General features: G+C 46.5%; 1 protein-coding gene and 1 non-coding gene across 3 annotated transcripts in view; one reads left to right on the forward strand and one right to left on the reverse strand.

Moving 5' to 3' along the window:
* The window catches only part of TIAM1 (TIAM Rac1 associated GEF 1), a 418,422-nt gene that overhangs the window by 314,008 nt on the left and 83,120 nt on the right, over positions 1 to 21,294 (reverse strand). The gene's annotated exons all lie outside the window — the stretch shown is intronic.
* Positions 742 to 814, forward strand: TRNAR-CCU (transfer RNA arginine (anticodon CCU)). The gene has a single exon. It is a non-coding gene; the product is annotated as a tRNA-Arg (tRNA).

Raw genomic sequence — 21,294 nt, forward strand, 5'->3', positions numbered from 1 at the left:
AGGAAAGGAAAGATGGGAAGGAATGGATTACCAAAAAGCCCGATGCAGGGCATGGCCAAGCCTGTCAGATTCTCCAACTGCCTCTAGTCATTAGGAATAATTAGACCCTCTAGTTAGTAATGGGCAAGAAATAATGAACAGACATTTCAGGGCCAGCTCCCCAGATATTATAAAACTATGGGGAGAGAGGGAGGCAACTTTCTCCAACAAGACAATTACCTTAGAAATGAAAAGATGCCCCTATGGCCCAAAACACTTTTTTAGAATCGGGTTCAGTCTATTGATCCTTAAACAAAGGACCTGGTTATTTGGAAAATGGTTTTAAAAAAATAATCATGCAAGGCGTGAGTGACATTGCAGCTTGCCCTCCGTCTCCTATTGCTGACGACCCTTCAGCTCTACCATCTCCCACCTCCCTCCCTCCTCAGTCAATAACTCTTCTTGCCTGTGCACTCGATGCCAGCCCCTGGATGCCAGCGGTTGGACTGTACTGCTGTACTTTTCAAGGTAATGTACAGTAAGATTACAAATGTTTTCTTTAAAAAATAATAATAATAATCATGCAGAGTTGACTTAATATTCCTTCAGCGCTCTCTCCTGCTTTTAGCCTTTCTTGCTTGGTCTTACAAGTCTACTTGTTGAAGCCCTCCTTGATCATCAAGCCCTATTTAAATGCCCTCTCGTAAGCAATCTCACTCATCCCACTACCACCCGTGGAATAAAATTCCCAGATCTGGGACTTCCCTGGTGGTCCAGTGGCTAAGACTCCACACTCCTAATGCAGGGGGCCCAGGTTCAATCCCTGGTCAGGGAACTAGATCCCACATGCCTCAATGCCAACAAAGGTCCCACATGCCACAACTAAAGGTCCCACATGCCACAACTAAAGGTCCCACATGCCACAACTAAAGGTCCCACATGCCACAACGGCAACAAAGATCCTGCATGCTGCAACTAAGACCCAGCACAGCCAAATGAATAAATAAATAAATAAAATTTTTTTAAATCCCCAGATCTGAGACACCTGTGGTCCAAGTTGTGAATCTCTTTCAGCTTTTTAAGTACCATTTCTGACATGCTTATTTGGGACAAAGAGAATCACCTTTTATAGACATGGTTTCTACGACCCTTGAATTATTATGGTCTTCCAAGTCTTCAATCTCAAGCAGACTAACAGTATCCCTACCCCTCTTGCAAATCCCTAAAAGCTGGGATTTGGAATTCACTGTAGGCAACATAAATCTGACCAGTTATGTAACATAGAACATCAGACAGAGCTGGCTCCCATGCAAGTCATTTAGAGCATATTTCATAAGAGCGGGATTTCACAGAGTGCAGCCTCCCTACAGCCAAAGAGAAGCCACAGTCTGTACACCGTTCATCCCTGGACCCTCCTCGGTCTCCAATTAAAATCACTGGGAGGATAGAAATGGATGAGATTTCATTAAGTGAAAAATTTCATGAAAATCAATTCTAACCTCTTTAGCTCCCAGCGGTGAGACTTGTGTTTATTAGGACAGCACTGAAGATAAGCTCTCCCAGGGAAATGACAACAGCAGGTATCAAACAACTTTCATACACTCTAGAAGTGGAGGCTGCAATTTAGAATTTGCACTGGCTTTCCAGTGCTTTTGCACAGTGCTTTCCCAGTCACCGAAAAGCATGGCGCTGAGTCAGCCAGCCCAGAAAAACAGCGACTGAGGAATACAGCTTCCTGACTTCCAAATAATAAATTAATAAAGGCAGGTTTCTGCTAAATTCCTTATTGCATTCAATTTCAAAGGAGGAGTAGAAGTATCTACAATGCCACGATGGTTTTAAAGCATAAGGGATTGGACTAATGAATTTCATGCTTATGCTCTGGGAATTTGCAAGGAAAAAATTCAGAATAGATGACTAATTGCTGCAATATTAATTTCATATTTACATTCCCCAAAAGCACTGAAGTGAAATTTGTCAGCTTGAGGAAAAAGAGGCTGGACTATTCATTCGGACCTCGGATAAATAATGATCTAATACCTTTTTTTTTTTTTTTTTTCTTTTTGGCGGTACGCGGGCCTCTCACTGTCGTGGTCTCTCCCGTTGCGGAGCGCAGGCTCCGGACGCGCAGGCTCAGCGGCCATGGCTCACGGGCCCAGCCGCTCCGCGGCACGTGGGATCTTCCCGGACCGGGGCACGAACCCGTGTCCCCTGCATCGGCAGGCGGACTCTCAACCACTGTGCCACCGGGGAAGCCCTGATCTAATACCGAAATTAACTGGAGTCTGCCATTAAATATGTAACAATAAAAAAAAATTATGTCAGCAACACTTTCTAAGAATAAGAGGATGCAAACGTAACTACTGCTTCTGCTATAGACAATGTTATGGTCAGTAAGTAGATAACGTTTCCGTGGGAAATGTCACCTGGCACATGGGATGCAACACCAACTGTCACAGGCTAATGTGAGACATGATCTACGGTGATGAGTGAATCTTAACTTTGAGCAAAACACTTAATCCAGGGCCTCAGTTTCTTAATCTGTAACATGAAAGATTTGAATTCATCTTATCACTATGCCCCCGATGGCTTTAACATTCTTTAATGCCATGACAAGCTTTACTCTGCTTTAGTGCAACTGTCTTCTAGAGTGTTCTTTAACCATAGTTATTTTATATTACATTTTGGTTTTGCTGAAGGAGGGGCAGTGCTCGCTTCAAAATACTCCTTCACGTTAGATCAAATTTTGTGGAAAATAATCTGACAAATCAAGGAGATGTTAAGCTTCTCCTTGCCATTCTGGAAGTTGTCTATATTTGCAATTAAAAGAAACTCAGACCCTTAGCAACTGCCTAGAATTCTGGCTATTGTCACAAACACTTCCCCACCACAGCCTACCTGGCAAAGATCTCAGACACTCAAACTCCTGGCAACATCCAAAAGCCTGTTCTCTTCATAGGAGACCTAGGATGGCCCAAATGCTTGTAAAATCCAAGAATTAACTTAAGACTACCATTCATTGCCTCCTGCGTTGGAATATATCCAGTGAATTTATCAGTTAGCCCTCCCTGATACAGGGAAATGAATACAGTCACAGGGAAGAGGGAAACGAAGGGGAGACTGGGGTTTTGTTAGTTGCCTTTCTGGCTTGGGCTTTGGGGAGGGTGGTTTGCGGGCACAGAGTGTTGTTTAAACTAACTCTGCCTTTAGCCGAAATTTCTGCAGCTGAAAATTATAAGCAACCTCTTGTGCTGTTATCTACTGAAGATCAGTACGTGAATTCTGGCTATACCACGCCTCGTGACCCAGACTTCCATTCCTTCTGTCCTGTGCTAAGATTCACTGACGCTCACTTTTGGAGAGCTCACTGAGCCTCCAATGGAAGCTTATACACTGGCTTTCATGGTGCACAAGGACTGCACGATCAAGGGCAAGTTTCTGGGTATCACTGAGCGAAGACCAGGGAACGGTGAGGTATGAATGAGAAAGATGCAGAGAAGGTAGAGGAAACAGAAAAGAAATACAGAGCATCCCCAACATACCAATGGGAGGTAGTCATTCACCACAATCAGGCCATGAGACACAGAAGACTTCCCATTACAATGATAGGCCCCCAAGGCGGCAGCCCGGGCACCTTCAGCGAGTCCACAAGGCCTTTTCAATCCAAGTGTAATCGGTGTGCTGCACATCTTCAATGAGAACAAATGCTAAAAACAGAAAACTTGCAAACCTTGCTGTAAAATTAAAGCAAAACAGTAAAGTTCAAAAGGAAGCAATATTTATTCAGCATAAAAGCTCATGCTTAACGAAGAGTAGATTTAGGGACTTCCCTGGTGGCGCAGTGGGTAAGACTCCGCACTCCCAATGCAGGGAGCCCGGGTTCAATCCCTGGTCAGGGAACTAGATCCCACATGCATGCCACAACTAAGAGTTCACATGCCACAACTAAGGAGCCCACCTGCCGCAACTAAGGGGCCCGCCTGCCACAACTAAGACCCAACGCAACCAAACAAACAAACAAATAAATAAATAAATCTTTAAAAAAAAAAAAAGAAAAGTAGATTTAATCAGAAGAAAACAGGGTGGCTGGAGACATTCTTGGAAATTCTGGAGTGGGCTTGAGACCAGTGGTCTTGCTTATTATTAAGAATTTCATGTTAAAACTAAAGATACCAATACTACCTTGAACCTTACAAACCACAATTATTCGGGCTACTTTGGATTCTAAATAGGATAAGAGTAAGAAAGAAAAGCAAGGGGAGTAGAGGAAAGAAGAGAAAATGACTGAAAAAAGGCAGAGGGCTTCCCTGGTGGCGCAGTGGTCGAGAGTCCGCCTGCCGATGCAGGGGACGCAGGTTCGTGCCCCGGTCCGGGAAGATCCCACATGCCGCGGAGCGGCTGGGCCCGTGAGCCATGGCCGCTGAGCCTGCGCGTCCGGAGCCTGTGCTCCGTGATGGGAGAGGCCACAACAGTGAGAGCCCCGCATACCGCCAAAAAAAAAAAAAAAAAAAAAAGGCGGAGAAAGGGGGAAGAATTTTTCCTTACTAAAGTCATTGAACAATAACTGGAAAAGGAGGAAGAATGTAAGAAGGAATTATCTGCGTTAAAAATTGAGCTGTGAGTTCAGAGATAAAGGATGAAGGAAAGCAAATGGAAGTAAAAAGACTATGGCTCAGGTGCTTGCCTGCAGCATCTATAGGGACAGTAGCTGGATGACTGCCGACCTGAGAAATATGGAGATGGGCAGTGACCCAGGATGAGTAGTTGTGCAAGTCAGGGTTCTCTAGAGACACAGGAAGAAGAAGAAAAAAAAAAAAAAAAAAAAAAAAAAAAATATATATATATATATATATATATATATATGGAGAGAGAGAGAGAGAGAGATTCTTTATGGGGAATTGGTTCACACAGTTACAAAAGCTGACAAATGCAAGATCTGCAGTTGGCAGGCTGAAGACCCAAGGGAGCTGAGGGTATAGCTCCCGTCCAAGGCCAAAGGTAGGAAAAAAGACTAATGTCCCAGCTTGATGGTGAAGTCAGGCAGGAGGAATTCTCCCTTTTGGGGGAAAGGGTCGGATTTTTGGTCTATTTAGGTCTTTAACTGATTGGACCCATGTGACGTGGAGCAATCTGCTTTACTCAGTCGATTTTAAAACATCCTCAGAGAAGAAACACTCAGAAAAATATTTGAACCAAATATCTGGGCACCAGGTAGCCCAGTCAAATTGACATGTAAGATGAAGCTACACAACACTCAGGCATAACCGGCCCCAACATACGAGAAACACTGGTCACTCCTAAGACGTCTACACTGGCCAAGATTCAAGGACAGAATCTAAGTTAGAAGTGCAAAGTGGAGAAGCCCCAAACCAGGGGCCCGCTATGGAGGTGTTTTGCAAACATTCAACTCCACCTGTGACCTCAGGCTACAACTTCCCTATGGCTCAGGAATCCACATTCCGAACGGTGACAGCTTTCAGAGGCACAGACCTCTACTAGACAGGCTGGCAGATACCCAAATTTTGGCATGAGTTTTTGGGGTCAGGGTCCAGCTCTACCCAGTTAAGTCTCCTGACTTTCACTCCTGAAGATCCCTGTGACCAAGGTACTGGATGTCTCCCAGCCTCAGTTTCCCCATCTACAAGAGCATACGCGTCAACAGTATCCACCTATTCAGACTGTTCCGAGAGTCAATGAAGCAATGGATGTTAAGGACTTAGTCCAATGCCGGACACGGTAGGTGCTTGAAAAAAAATAGTAGCTGTTGTTTTGTTTTCCTTTTTAATAACTGCTAGTTCCCTCCACAAAGTTTCCACAGAAAAATACCAGCTACTTCCACAGAGAAAACTGCCTGGCAGGTGTCACAACAAAAGTCCCTTTTCTTTCTTGGGTAGGACTGGATTTGGCATCAGGGCAATCTGCTATATACAGTACCAGGAGAGTTCCCTGCCAACTGACCGAGACGAAGCAAAAAAATGCCCACACCTTGGCATAACTGGATTAGGCAGAAAAGCAAATACCTGGCAGGCTGTAAAAAAGAAGGAAAGTGCACGGGGCCCGGGGACTCTCGTTGGGCAACCAGTCTGGTATCAGGCAGCAACCACACAGCTGGCCTCTTCCCTCCCTGAAGAATCTACGGGATGGTGGAAGGAGCTACCCGTGGAGGATGCAGCTATAGAAGGCAGGACGCCCTGGCCCGTGGGGAGCACAGCTGCCCTTTCGCCCACTGGCTGTTATTAGACAGAGGCAGGACTCAACTCCCTCCCTCCCAGAAGATAAAGCCAACTCTATATCCCACCAAAAGAACTGGAATCCTCCCAAACCAGCTCCTTTCGAAGGGGCCCCTCCTACTTTCCCCATCACAAGCAACAGAGCCTCTCTCCTATTCCAGAGAAGCAAGTCCAAGATACTTCTCCAACATGTTTCCTTGGTCCTGTATAACCACAGCTTCTTCCTCTAGTTCTGCTGTGAAGAAGGGCTGCTGGGCTTCCCTGGTGGTGCAGTGGTTGAGAATCCGCCTGCCGATGCAGGGGACACGCGTTCATGTCCTGGTCCGGGAAGATCCCACATGCTGTGGAGCAGCTGGGCCCGTGAGCCATGGCCACTGAGCCTGTGCGTCCGGAGCCTGTGCTCCGCAGCGGGAGAGGCCACAGCAGTGAGAGGCCCGTGTACCGCAAAAAAAAAAAAAAAAAAGAAGGGCTGCTTTTTCTCATGGGTGCCCTGCTTCCCACCCAGACCTAAGTTTCCTCAAGGCAGAACCAATGCATCTTGCTTCCCAGGATTTAGGAAAGTGTAGAGCACACAGCATGCAACCAAAAGACCCAGCAAAGAACAGTGTTGACCCACAGAGGGGCCAAGAGGGAGAAGACCACCTTTCCCTCTTGGAGAGTCCATCAAAACAGCCCTTGTGGGCCTCAGACATCACTAAACAGCACCTAGTCCATCCAGAAGCCAATTAAGCTAGGAAGCCAAACTGAGAGTTTAAAAGGGAAAAAAGTTCACACAAGATGGATAGGGCTGAGGGCCCACAAGCTAAGACATGCTTGTCATCTGTGTTATACCAGGGGGTGATCTGTAGCTCCGAGGTGAACATAAATCAGGCCTCAAGCAGCAGGCGCAGCCAGTCAGCTGGGCCACAGGCATCCTGACGCTACCCATCCATCACGCCTGCTGATATCTGGGGTTCCCAACCCCAGGCAGAGCCAGCCAAAGGGGTAGGCGGGCTGGGTGATTCAGACCGCCAAACAGCCTGCATGCTTGATTTAATAGATCATATTTTTCTCATGCATTTTTAAATTCAGATAATTCACCCGACATTACTTTAATAAAAAAATATATATGTTCTGTGAAGAGGGAACTTGGCCAAGTCTATACATGGTTGAGTAATCCAACTCAAGTGACCCTGATGATTCCACCACGAAGCCAGGATGGAAAGCACCGGGCGTTAAGTGGGGCTCAGAGAAAGGAGTGATCAAGGGGGCTCGGGGCTGGGGGGCAGGGGGTAAGGTGGAATCTGCTGGAAAAGAATGGAAGAGGGGTGCTGGGGACATTCCTGGAGGAACAGACATGCTCTGAACCAACAGGATGAAAACAAAATAGCAAAGCAACCTGTTAATTGGGAAAAGGTTGGACAATGAGGCTAACATCAGACTCTAGGGGAGATGCAATACCAGTGTGTGTGTGTGTGTGTGTGTGTGTGTGTGTGTGTGTGTGTGTGTGACAGAGAGAGATAGAGATGCAAGTCAGTGTTTAGGAAGACAGATCTCAAGGACACTTCAAAGAAAATTGGAGAGGACTGAAAAAGGGAAAGGTGAAACATGAAATAAGGTGAAATAAGTGAAATGAAAATAACAAAGAAGGTGGAGGTGTCGATGCTAACACTCACACTGAAAATCTGGTGGCTGGAAGACTAGTGATGACACTAACGGATACCGGGAAGTTGGAAGAGGGAAAATGGTGAGTTCTGGTTTCAAAGTGTATCTCCCAGGGCTTCCCTGGTGGCGCAGTGGTTGAGAATCCGCCTGCCGATGCAGGGGACACGGGTTCGTGCCCCGGTCCTGGAAGATCCCACATGTCGCGGAGCAGCTGGGCCCGTGAGCCATGGCCGCTGAGCCTGCACGTCTGGAGCCTATGCTCCGCAACGGGAGAGGCCACAACAGTGAGAGGCCCGCGTATCGCAAAAAAAAAAAAAAAAGTGTATTTCCCAGATCAGTAAGCCATGCTATGGAGGGCACATCCTCAGGTGACTCAAGCATCCTCACCTTTGTACAAGCCCCTCTCCCTGATTGTGGGCGTGACCTGTGACTTGACTTTGACCAGTGGAATACAGCAAAGGTGATGGATGTCACTCCACTGATGACATTTCATTATGTAAGAGTCCACCTTAGCAGGCTGGGCCTTTGAAAAGCAAACTGCCAGGCTGTGAACTGCCTGTGGATGGGGCCATGTGGCAGGAACTACAGGTGGCCCCTGGGAGCTGCGTGACCTCCAGCTGACAGTCAGTAGAAATCCAGGCCTCTCCATCCCACAGCTGAAAGGAAATGAATTCTGGTACCACATGAATGAGCTCGGAGGCAGTTTCTTCCCCAGACCAGCCTCCAGATGAGAATGCAGCCTGGCCAACACCTTGATTATAGCCTTGTAAGACCCACTCAAGTGCACACAGACTCTTGACTCACAGGACTGTGAGATCATAAGCATGTGGGGTTTTTTTGTTTTTAATAAATTTATTGTATTTATCTATTTTTGGCTGCATTGGGTCTTTGTTGCTGCGCACAGGCTTTTCTCTAGTTGCGGCAAGAGGGGGCTACTCTTTGTTGCGGTGTGTGGGCTTCTCATTGTGGTGGCGTCTCTTGCCGTGGATCATGGGCTTTAGGCACGCGGGCACCACTAGTTGTGCCTCGCGGGCTCTAGAGCGCAGGCTCAGTAGTTGTGGCGCGTGGGCTTAGTTGCTCCGCGGCATGTGGGACCTTCCTGGACCAGGGCTCGAACCTGTGTCCTCTGCATTGGCAGGTGGATTCCTAACCACTGCGCCACCAGGGAAGTCTACGTGCGTCGTTTTAAGACCCTAAGTTTGTGGTTATTTGTTGTGAATCCCCCAGAAACTGGAGTGACTGGGCTGAAGCTCAGCAGAGAGGTAACGTGTGGACGTGTGTCCATCACCCACTGGAATGAGAGCCCACGTGCTTGAAGCAAATGGCCTGGGGCTGAGCCCCAGCACTTCCCAGCTGTGTTACCATGGCCAAATTACATATTCTCTCTGTACTTCAATGTCCTCATTCATAAAATTAAAAGAATAAAAAAAATAGTACCTATCACCCAAGGTTGCTACTGATGACTCAATTAATTAACAACTGTTAAGCGCTTAGAACAACATCTGCTCCAGAGTAAGCACTATTGGGGGAGGGAGGGTGGGTTAAGTTCTCAGAGGCAAAAAGTGCTAAGAAAGGTGAAGAAAAAGGCAAAACAACAAGCTATGGGGGAAAGAAGATGGGCCAGGGGCAAGTTAAAGCAGAGTCAGACAGCAAGTGGCAAAGAGGATCAACAAAATCGGAGTCCAAAATCTCACTCATGGGCTCAAGAGAGAACTTCAATGGGGGATCGAGAAATATAAGGAAAGGTGGAGCCTAGAAAAAGTCATCAGATGAAAGAGCAGTAGTAGAATGAAGACATTTCCATGAGTTAAAAAGGAATCAGCCCAAAGCAGGGGGTGGTGGAGAATTAACTGGCCTACAGAGACGGAAAGACCTGGCCCGCTGGCCTCCTTGCTCACACACACCGGGACGCTCCCTCCTCAAAGCCTTGGCACTGGCTCATTATCTCTTCCTGAGCATTCTTCCTTGATATCTACACTTCCTTTCAGTGTTCGTCCGAAAGCCCTTTCTCATCAGGCTGGTCCTGAGCAATGTATTTAAAATGGCACCCCAGTGACCTTGGGCCCTGCTACGCTTTTATCTACAGCAGCGGTCCCCAACCTTTCTGGCACCAGGGACCAGTTTTGTGGAAGACAATTCTTCCACACACCAGGGAGGGTGGGGGGAGGACATGGTTCAGGTGGTGATGCGAGTGATGGAGAGGGCAGAGGAAGCTTCGCTAGCTGGCCCGCCACTCACCTCCTGCTGTGCGGCCGGGTTCCTAACAGGCTTCAGTACCGGTCCATGGCCTGAGTGTTGGGGAGCCCTGATCTACAGCATTTATATCATACCATTCTACAAGATTTAGTACTTGTTACATTTATTGTTTTTCTGTCTCCCCTACTAGAATGCAAGCTCCACAAAGACAGATTATCGTCTGTATTTTTTGCTGATACATTCCTAGGGTTTAGAACAAGGTACAGCTCATAACAGGTACTCAGAGACATGACAGCTAAACGCAACATCTCGTTCAAACTAGATCCTTTCACTTATAAGGACATGATGAGAACAACAGGCAAAATTTGATTGGGGGTTGGAAAGAAACACAATTTTCTTTGTGAAAATGTGAATTGTCCCACAATTCACCAGGGACACTGCAGGCTCTCTGCTGGCGTGGGGATCGGGGGGGGGGGCAGGGGGACACTGGAAAGGCAGCCTCCCTGCCCACCTGGTGAGGACAAGCTTCCTCCAGCTCAAGTCACCCAGGGCAAAGGGACCTTGCCAGGAAAACTGGAGAGCATTGGCTAGGCCCGGAAGAGCCTCTTTCCGGTAAGACTTACAAAATTAACAAATGTCTCACACTATTTATATCTTTTGTCATTGCAAAGAAGTTTATAATTTACTGAAATTGATCAGCTTTCCATTTCTTTTTAACTTTGTACTACGGCAAGTTGTAGGAGGACATAATCCCCATGGACCCATAATCCAATTCAACTATTCAATCCTGTTTCAACACACACACACACACAGAGTTGGTCCGTTCAAATCAACATCTAAACAAGATCCACACACTGCATTTGGTTGATCGAATTCCTTGGTTCCTTTATCAGAGGTTCCCCTTTCCTCCTCCTCTTATTTCCTTCGCATTGTTTTTCTCACAGTTTCCCCATTTTCATTAAATGTCTCCTCAAAGCACTCCTCTGTCCCTTCTTTTCTCAGACTCCCCTGATCATCTTTTTTTTTATTTATTTTTGGCTGTGTTGGGTCTTCATTTCTATGCGAGGGCTTTCTCCAGTTGTGGCAAGCAGGGGCCACTCTTCATCGTGGTGCGCAGGCCTCTCACTATCGCGGCCTCTCTTGTTGCGGAGCACAGGCTCCAGACGCACAGGCTCAGTAGTTGTGGCTCACGGGCCCGGTTGCTCCGTGGCATGTGGGATCTTCCCAGACTAGGGCTCGAACCCGTGTCCCCTGCATTAGCAGGCAGATTCTCAACCACTGCACCACCAGGGAAGCCCCTGATCATCTTTTTTGAGAACTTTTTGTTAGCAAGGCCTCTGGAAAGCCTAGGACAGGGACACTTAATGTTCAGGCTCCAGCAAGGAGCTCACGGGAGAGGTAAGAGCCCCCGAGGACTCTGCCAAGCACAGCATTAACCGCACAGAAAACAAAAGTGTAAGAAAATTCCCCAGAAACACCCATGCAGTCATGGCTCTGCCGGTAACCACAACTTAGGTGAATCCCTGTCCCTCCTTGGGCCTTAGTTTCTTCAGTGGGAATGGACAAAATGATAACAACGACGTTGACATCATTGCACATTTATTGCCTAAAGATCCTTCAAGATTTCTTCCAGCCAAGACTGTGATCTTTGGTCTCAAACTCACACAATGCATTAGCAAAGGACGACATCCTCCTTGGTTGGGTGAGGGAAAAGAGATCGGGAGTGGAGGGGAATATTTCATAAATGACAAAGGGAAAAACTAGGGACATTGGTGACAAAGAAACTGTAACCACAAATGTAGGTTACAAAACAAAACTTCAGTCATCAACATAATCCCAATTTGAACAACATGCTATTGTTTCAAAGTCCTTTCTTACACATTAGCAAATTTGATCCACACTAACGGATAAATGATAAAGGATGGTGTAAAAGGTTAATGGTAGAGTCTTGGTATGACAGTGTATCACTAGACCAGTGGTTCTCAACCAGGGCAATTTTACTCCACTTCCCCAGGGCCATCTGGCAATGTCTGGAGGCACTTCGGTTGTCACAGGTGGGGCAGGGTACTGGCATCTAGTGGGCAGAGGCCCAGGATGCTGCTAAACATTCCACAAAGCTCAGGACAGCCTGCACCACAGGGAAGTATCCAGTCCAAAGTGTCAGCAGCTCTGAGGGAGACAGTCTCTGATCGGGGTGAATCTCCTTGTTACCCAAGTGAAACTGCGCTGGGGGCACGGTGGAGGGGGGGGGCGGCTACTAAGGTCTAAAACCACAGTTAGATAGACACCCTGCACCCTACCTGAGCCTCCACATTGCAGACCATGCCAACACATGAGATTTGATAAGGAGACTGTCTTGGTTTGGTTTGGTTTGGTCACCAAGATAGATCAGAACACATATTTCCGAATCTCAATTATTCCCTCAATGGAGTCACCTTGGAAAACTATTTGTAAGACACTATCCAACTGAGGAACTTACCCTGTGTGGCAGACGCGTCTCTGAATGAGAGCTGTGACATCCCATGATTGAGGTCATGGGCCATTGGTGACCTTGGGAAGGACGGGCGATGAACACAGTGGCTGATGAGGGGGTGGGGAGAGTGTGTGTGGAGGGGCTGCTACTTCATATTCAATTCTCAGGGAGGCCCGTCTGGGAAGGCGACGTTTGAATTTTACCGAAAAAAAAAAAAAAAAAAAAAAAAAACTAAAACAAGAAAAAAAAAATTTTTTTAAGAATTTTGCTGAAAGATCAAAGCCATCCAAAAAGAGAAAAATCGGCCATTGATGAAGATAGTCCAAAGAACACACCCCAGACTCTAAAAGCTATTTCCAGAAAAGAGGCCCCAAATTTCTGAACAGCAGCGGTCTTCTTCAAATAAGTATACTGGGCAGTGCTGCCTCCTCAGCAAGCCACCCCCAGTACAACTCTTTCAAAAGATAAGCTCTGGGGCCTCCCTGGTGGCGCAGTGGTTGAGAGTCCGCCTGCGGATGCGGGGGACGCGGGTTCGTGCCCCGGTCTGGGAGGATCCCACGTGCCGCGGAGCGGCTGGGCCCGTGAGCCGTGGCCGCTGAGCCTGTGCGTCCGGAGCCTGTGCTCCGCAAACGGGAGAGGCCACAACAGTGAGAGGCCCGCGTACCGCTTTAAAAAAAAAAAAAAAAAAAAGATAAGCTCTGGTGTGACTGTCTTGACCTCAACCCCTTTACAGAGCTAACTTCCACCAGCAGGCTGAGGCTCAGGAATTCAGCACCAGCTGTGGTGAACGGCACCCCCCCTATCACCAGCACCCCCCATCACCATCACCACCACCAGCACCACCAGCACTACCACTGCTCTGAGAAGGAGCCTGGATATGGCGGGTCCTGGGCAAGGAACGCCTGAACCAAAGGAGTAGCGAATAAAAGCTCAGGCCTGCCTGGAATGTTCTCTCCTTATTTGAGTCCTTGTGTGTTCTTGTCTCCCAATGCTCGGGGAGACAAATGCCTGGGCCCTAGGGAAACTGAGGCTCAGACTCCAAGCCTGGGAGTCCAATCCCTTTCCCTCTTTTTCCTGATGCTGCTACTTCTTGGATTCATCAACTCTGGCCATCTCAGCAATAAGATCCTCAGGGCCGGACGCGGGGATGGGTCTAGAAAATAAGCCAAGGAGGCTTCTCGGCCTGTTTGAAGCATAAGCCCCAGGCTTACCTGACACCTGGGCAAAAAAGGTCCTCTACTTGGTCTACATCAACTGCCCAGCAAACTACCCTGTGGTCTGAGCTAAAGCCACAGCCTATATTAAGGAGTTTCTCTTCTCCTCCCTTCCCTAATCAACAGGGCAGTAGTAGGTGTCTGGTAAAGCATTAGAGGACCCTCTGTCCTAGCCCTTCCTCTAGGAAGTATCTCTCTCTCTATCATAAAAAAGCAAAAAAAAAAACCCAACACAACAAGGCAGGTAGCAAGATGCTACAATCTGTGTACAGATTCAGAAGTGCTACTGCAGGAACTAATTCAGACATCACCCCGTCCTGAGAGGTCCCCTGCCCACCCAAGCTTAAGCTTCACACTTCAAAGAAAGATTTGTGAATTACACTTTATGATACCAATTATTTCCAAATGCATTATGAAACAGGAGCTTTGCTAAGCAATTTTATTCGTTGAATTCTTTCCTTCTATCATTTTTAATAATTACACTCTGGTTTTTAGTACATTAAGATGCAATTAAGAAAAAAAAAGTCCTGTATATTTTTAACTCTATTTCAATTTTTTTTTTACACAAAGAATTCCAAAGCCATCCATAATAATGTAGCATACAATATAGACAAAAGACAAAAGGAATAGTTTAGATAAAATTAGCTGAGTCCCATTTAGGAGAAAAAAATGCAAGCCTACTTATTTCCAAAACCCTTATCATGAGACATTCATTGAAAGGATGGAGAATTCTTCATCATACAAAGGCAAAAACAAACCACACAGGAGCACACTGGTGGAAGAGAAAGCTTTATACTATCTAAGGAAGAGGGTATAGCAAATCAGGACTCAAATGCTGAATCTGGAGATTACTAACAGTCAATTATCTGCCCAGTAAAATGTCACCATTATTAAATGTGAACCCACCCATGTTGAATTATATTTCCAGGCAAGTAGAAGGATGATGTCATCTAATGGGTAGAAAAATGAACAAAGAAAAACAAAATTATCTTAATGATTTAAGGCACAATTTGTGAGCCACAGAATTTCACATTCACAGGTACTAAGGTTGAGGGGCATTTCAGCAATGAAGAAATATTTTTGTTTGCTCCATATGCTAAAGCCTTATTCATCCTCTGCTTACCTTCTAGCCCAGAGGTCAGCAAACTTTCTTTTTGTAAAGGGCCAAATAGTAAATATTTCAGGCCATTACTCGACTCTGCTATTGTAGCACTAAACCAACCACCGACAATATGTTAAAAAACAGGTGTAGGGCTTCCCTGGTGGCGCAGTGGTTGAGAGTCCGCCTGCCGATGCAGGGGACACGGGTTCGTGCCCTGGTCCGGGAAGATCCCACATGCCACGGAGTGGCTGGGTCCGTGAGCCATGGCCGCTGAGCCTGCGCGTCCGGAGCCTGGGCTCCGCAATGGGAGAGGCCACAGCGGTGAGAGGCCCCCGTACCACAAAAAAAAAAAAAAAAAAAAAAAAACAGGTGTAGCTGTGTTCCAATAAAAACTTATTTATAAAAACAGAACCGTGGGCTGTAATTCGCCTACCCCAGTTCTAGTCCACAGCGTGCTAGGAAGGAGGGGTGAGGCAGAGCACACTTAGGACAGTCTTGTAAGAAATGGCAGGAATAAGCAAAGAGAGCTGGTAGATCTGAAACTACCCACCAAGACATGGAGCATAGCCCTTCATACCCAAGAGAATTTTTCCAAGACGAAAATCAAGTCTAGATACATGAGGTAGGAATTAGCTCTCAGCAACCTTTGTTCTCAAGCTACAAGTGTTTCTCCCTCACAGAAACAGCTGCTTCTACTTTACCATGTGGCTGGTCTTCTGAACTGGGTGACACCCAGAATATGTCCCCTGATGGAAGTTACGCTATCATGTATGAAATATTCTTGCCCCCAAATTTGAACCTAAATCTGATCAAGACTTTAGTTTATAGGACATTTGGGGGACAATGAAACACGTTAGGACTTCCCTGGTGGCGCAGTGGTTAAGAATCCACCTGCCAATGCAGAGGACACGGGTTCAATCCCTGGTCCAGGAAGATCCCACATGCTGCAGAGCAGCTAAGCCCATGCACCATAACTACTGAGCCTGCGCGCCACAACTACTAAGGTCACACCCCGCAACTACTGAAGCCCACGCGCTCTAGGGCCCGCATGCCACAACTGCTGAGCCCGCGCACCTACAGCCTGTGCTCCACAACAAGAGGAGCCACTGCAATGAGAAGCCCGCGCATGGCAACAAAGACCCAACGCAGCCAAAAATAAATTTAAAAACTTTTTTAAACTTTTATTATAAAAAAAAAAAAACCCACGTTAAATGACAACACCAGAATGTTGGCAACAAAATCTACATGTGGGGAAACACACAGATCCCGATCCAAGAGATTCAAAATATCCAAAAGATCCAGCTTCTTGACCAAATAAAATATATCACAAGACAGAAACAAGAGGACTTCCCTGGTGGTCCAGCAGTTAAGACTCCATGCTCCCAATGCAGGGGGTATGAGTTCAATCCCTGGTCAAGGAAGATCCCACATGCCCTGTGGCACAGCCAAAACTAAATTTAAGATTTTTTTAAATAAATAAGTTTAAAAGTATGCCATTTTTAAAAATTTTTAGAATTATTTTTAATTCTAAAAAAAAGACAGAACAAGAGAGGGACAGGAAACCTGTGTATTAAAAGAGACTTAGGGGCTTCCCTGGTGGCTCAGTGGTTAAAAAACCACCTGCCGATGCAGGGGACATGGTTTCAAGCCCTGTTCCGGGAAGATCCTACATGCCACAGAGCAACTAAGCCCGTGCGCCACAACTACTGAGCCTGAGCTCTAGAGCCCATGAGCCACAACTACTGAGCCCACGTGCTGCAACTACTGAAGCCCATGCGCCTAGAGCCCGTGCTCTGCAACAAGAGAAGCCACCGCAATGAGAAGCCCATGCACCGCAACAAAGAGTAGCCCCCACTCGCTGCAACTAGAGAAAGCCCACGTGCAGCAAAGACCCAATGCAGCCAAAAATAAAATAAAATAAACAAAGTTATGAAATAAATAAATAAAATAGACTTAAGAGACATATCAACCAAATGCAATGTGTGGACTTTGTTTAAATCCTTTGATTACTCTGAGGTTTTTTTTTTTTTTTTTTTTTTTTTCCCCAGTACGCGGGCCTCTCACTGTTGTGGCCTCTCCCTTTGCGGAGCGCAGGCTCCGGATGCACAGGCTCAGCGGCCATGGCTCACGGGCCCAGCCGCTCCGTGGTATGTGGGATCTTCCCGGACCGGGGCACGAACCCATGTCCCCTGCATCGGCAGGCAGATTCTCAACCACTGCGCCACCAGGGAAGCCCACTCTGAGGTATTTTTAACTAACTGTGAAAAAATATTTCTTAGACAATCAGAGAAATCTGAACATGAATATTCAGTGATATTAGGAAATGAATTATTGTTCATTTTTTATGTGTGATAACAGTATTCTGTTGATGTTTTAACAAAATGAATCCCTATCTTTTCAGAGCCATATTGAAATATTTATAAGTAAATCTGATTTTCTTTTTAAATCCTCATCCTAAAATTCTTTCTTCAAGAAAATAACTTTGGTTGTTTTGATCCTGTAGAAGTCGCTTTTCAAATATACCCATGAATGAGGTGAAAGAATAGGGGGTGAAACTCAACAAACACCAAGGACAGATTTAGGGCTAAATGATAGACAAGTAAATTAAAAAGTTAATGTATTTATATACCCTTGATGGACCTAAAAGGTCCTTCAGAGCATGCATACCACGCAGAGGTCAGGCTTCTGATAATGTTAACATCTGGAAAATAGCCATCAATCTGAAAATTTAAAAAAAGAAAAGACTTCTAAGTGGTAAACAGCTTTCACAAATCCCATGCACTTTACTTCATGAAAGGAAAAGAAGCACATCATTTATAAACATGTATCAAACAAGGCATCAGCAAGAGCTAAAAGAGGAAAGAAACAAAGGACTTAGAATTAGAAGCAGAGGAACAGGGCAACCCAAGAGTTTACGAAATAAAGACATGGTCCACAGAGAGAAGACCTCCAAGGCATCACCCTTATGCATCTTCCCAGAGTGGGAAACATAGGTTCAACCAGGCTCAGAGCTCTGTTAGAGAAAACAAGAAGGGCAATAAAGACACAGCTTAGGGGCTTCCCTGGTGGCGCAGTGGTTAAGAATCCGCCTGCCAATGCAGGGGACACGGGTTCGAGCCCTGGTCCGGGAAGATCCCACATGCCGCGGAGCGACTAAGCCCGTGTGCCACACAACTACTGAGCCCACAAGCCACAACTTCTGAAGCCCGTGTGCCACAACCACTGAAGCCCACGTGCCTAGAGCCTGTGCTCCACAACGAGAAGCCACTGCAATGAGAAGCCCACTCACTGCAACTAGAGAAAGCCTGCGTGCAGTAACGAAGACCCAACACAGCCAAAAGTAAATATAAAATAAGTATATAAATTTTTAAAAAAAGAAAAGATACAGCTTAAAATGATCTTCGTTCATTAAGATAATTTAAGAAGCTAAATTATTCACTTAATTAAAGGAAGAACAGGTTTTGGGGAAAGGCAGAATTGAGATCAGTGAGTATAAGTGAAGGCAGATTTTGAACTTGAAACAGAGGCAGAGCTTCTCTACGATGAGAACCAGCCCCCAAGGGAGTGAATGGGGTCCTCATCTGCTGCCCTGAGGTACTAGACCCCTCACAGTGAGCTCCAGATCACTCTCGACATTGGGTGAGGTTGGATCAGAGGTCCTTGAGGATCCTGAACAATTCCAAGGTTTTCTGGTGGGTAAAGTTAAAGAAAAAATTATTCTGATGCTTACTAAAACGGTAAGGAAGACTTTTTTTAAGGCTATTGCAAAATAGGAGAGAGATGGGGCTCAGCTCTGAATAGAGCAAAGACACCTGAGGATTTACAGCAATAAAGCAGAGTGGGGCAGTCAGTGGACAGAAAATTACTCAGAGGAGACAGCAGCGTAGGGAGATTCGTATTAAACAAACAAGCAGTGGGATTTTTGCTGAAGGTAGCCTGGGGTGATCAGATATCGAGGGTGATCACATATCAAGAGTGGGAGATTCTCTCTGAACTGACTTCGCAGGTTTCTTGCTAAAATTGGGCTAGGCAGGCCACAGACAGGACAGGAGCCAAGGTCCAGATCTAGACAAAAACAGGACTCAGAGGAACCTGACTAAAGTCTGCTTAAGGAGAGAGTCTTTGTTTGTAATGTTAACTCCACCTTACAAATAGAAATGCCTAGGGGTGGTGTCCAAAGTCACAGAGCAAGTATGAGCTGGTGCCAGCAACAGATCCCAGACTCCCAGATCCAACCTTGGTGACGTCAGTTACCCCCACTGCCTCATAAAACCTTGCACTGCGTAACACTTTTTAATTTCTCAAGTGCTTCCCGACATAATTTCTCTGTTTCCAGACTCCAGAAATGCTCATTTCTAAACATCAAGCTGTCATAAGATAGGAGGAAACTACCTTTGAACACAATGCCACATGAGACATTTATATACAGTCCCCTGTAATACTGAAGCAGACTGGTTCATCATCATGAGGTATAATGAAGCCTTTTAAAATGACCTTATAATAACAGGCAGACAGATAAAATAGAAAAAAAAAAAGTAAAAGACTGGATTTAAAAGCATCCAAAAAGAACAGGAAGTTTTCAATCACTAACAGGATTACAAAACCTCCACAGCACAAGCTCAGCAATTTCCCATAATGCCCAATCCCCAGGGAGAGCATTTACAGATGACAGAGATGCTTCCTGCACTCTTAAAAGTACAATCTACAGGATAAAAGTTATTTAAGAATCCAAAGGGCGATGTACTAAATATTCTCTGGTCGCCCTTTAGATTACTTCTCATCTTCTTCCACTGGGACCTGTGCCCTGGGAGGCTGACCTCTATGACCTGCATCAACCAGCCTCCCTTGCCCTTTGGCCCCTTAGGTACCAGTAGAAGCCAGGAGAGTAGGAGGAGGGGAAGGAAGGAGCATGCATCCCCCTGCTTCCTCCCTGCAGGGTCACCTGGGGGCCTCTCCATCACAGGTCACGGTTTCAGGTGATCCTCTCCCTCTATCCTTACTTCTAGGGGTTGGAGAGCACCATAGACTATTATCCCGTCAAAATTCATACGCTGAAAGCGTATCCCCGATGTGGTTGTAATAGGAGGTGAGGCCTTTGGGAGTTGATTAGGTCAGGAGGGTGGAGAACTCATAAGTGGGATTAGCGCCCTTATGAAAGAGCCCCCTCCCCCCTTCTGTCACGTGACAGTCATCTATAAACCAAGAAGCAGGTCCTCACCAGACACCGAATCCTCCAGTGCCTTGATCTTGGACCTCCCAGCCTCCAGAACTATGAGAAATTTATAGCATTTATTCTGTTATAACAGTCTGAATGGACAAAGTCAGAGGAGTTTCCTCCTATTGCCCCAGTGTACCTCACTCTCCCTTTCTGTTTCTCAACCCCATGACACACCTTTATTAAACTTTCTTCTGTCACCTCTTTGTGCCACATACTTTCCTGCCCAGCTTCTGACTGACAGCAATGGAAAAAGAAGAGGGGCAGAGAATCAAAAATTTAATTTTCCATATTTACCCTCAATTGGTGGTGGTCGGTAGGGGACCCAATTTTTAAGCTAGATTTCCTGGTATGTGTACGGGGAACGAGATGTGTTCAAGGAGGCCCTGAGGGTAAGGCTTCCCATGAAAATCCAGGATTGATATGCGGAACTTTGTATACATGTGCATTTTTCTGAAAAGAGAAATCCAGAAAGAAAAAGGTCAAAAATTTAATTGTATTCTCAAAAGCTAACCCAGAAATGGAGAGTCAGCACTGTAAGAGAAACACAGCACAGGGGACTTCCCGGTGGCACAGTGGATAGAATCTGCCTGCCAATGCAGGGGACCCGGGTTCGAGCCCTGGTCCGGGAAGATCCCACATGCCACGGAGCAACAAAGGCCGTGCACCACAGCTACTGAGCCTGCGCTCTAGAGCACACGAGCCACAACTACTGAGCCCACGTGCCACAACTACTGAAGGCTGCGTGCCTAAAGCTCGTGCTCCGCAACAAGAGAAGCCACCGCAATGAGAAGCCCGCGCACCTCAACAAAGAGTAGCCCCCGCTCGCCGCAACTCGAGAAAGCCCGCATGCAGCAACGGAGACCCAACGCGGCCAAAAACAAATGAATAAATTTTTTAAAAAAGAGAAACATAGCACAGAAACAGTCACCGTGTGGCCAGGAGAAGAAAAATGACCAGGCTGACAGTAGGGACCCCGTGCCAGCTGCAGGAGCAGGAACACAGCCTGCTGCCCTCTCTGAGGGGCCGGGCTGCAGGAAGAACCACGGCCTCCCCTTGGCCCACCACCACCCGCCCCAAGGAGGCAGCTGTGATGGTATGTTCCCGCAAAGCACTCACGGCTCACCACTCACGGCTCCCTCCCAACAGTCAAGTGGCATTTCGAAAGCTCATCATCTCAGCAGGTGCTCGGATGCACAAGCAATAGCAAAAACGGTTCCAGGCTAAGGAGAATCTCATCC

Source organism: Kogia breviceps, chromosome 5, assembly GCF_026419965.1.
Source record: "Kogia breviceps isolate mKogBre1 chromosome 5, mKogBre1 haplotype 1, whole genome shotgun sequence".
NCBI classification, from domain to species: domain Eukaryota; kingdom Metazoa; phylum Chordata; class Mammalia; order Artiodactyla; family Physeteridae; genus Kogia; species Kogia breviceps.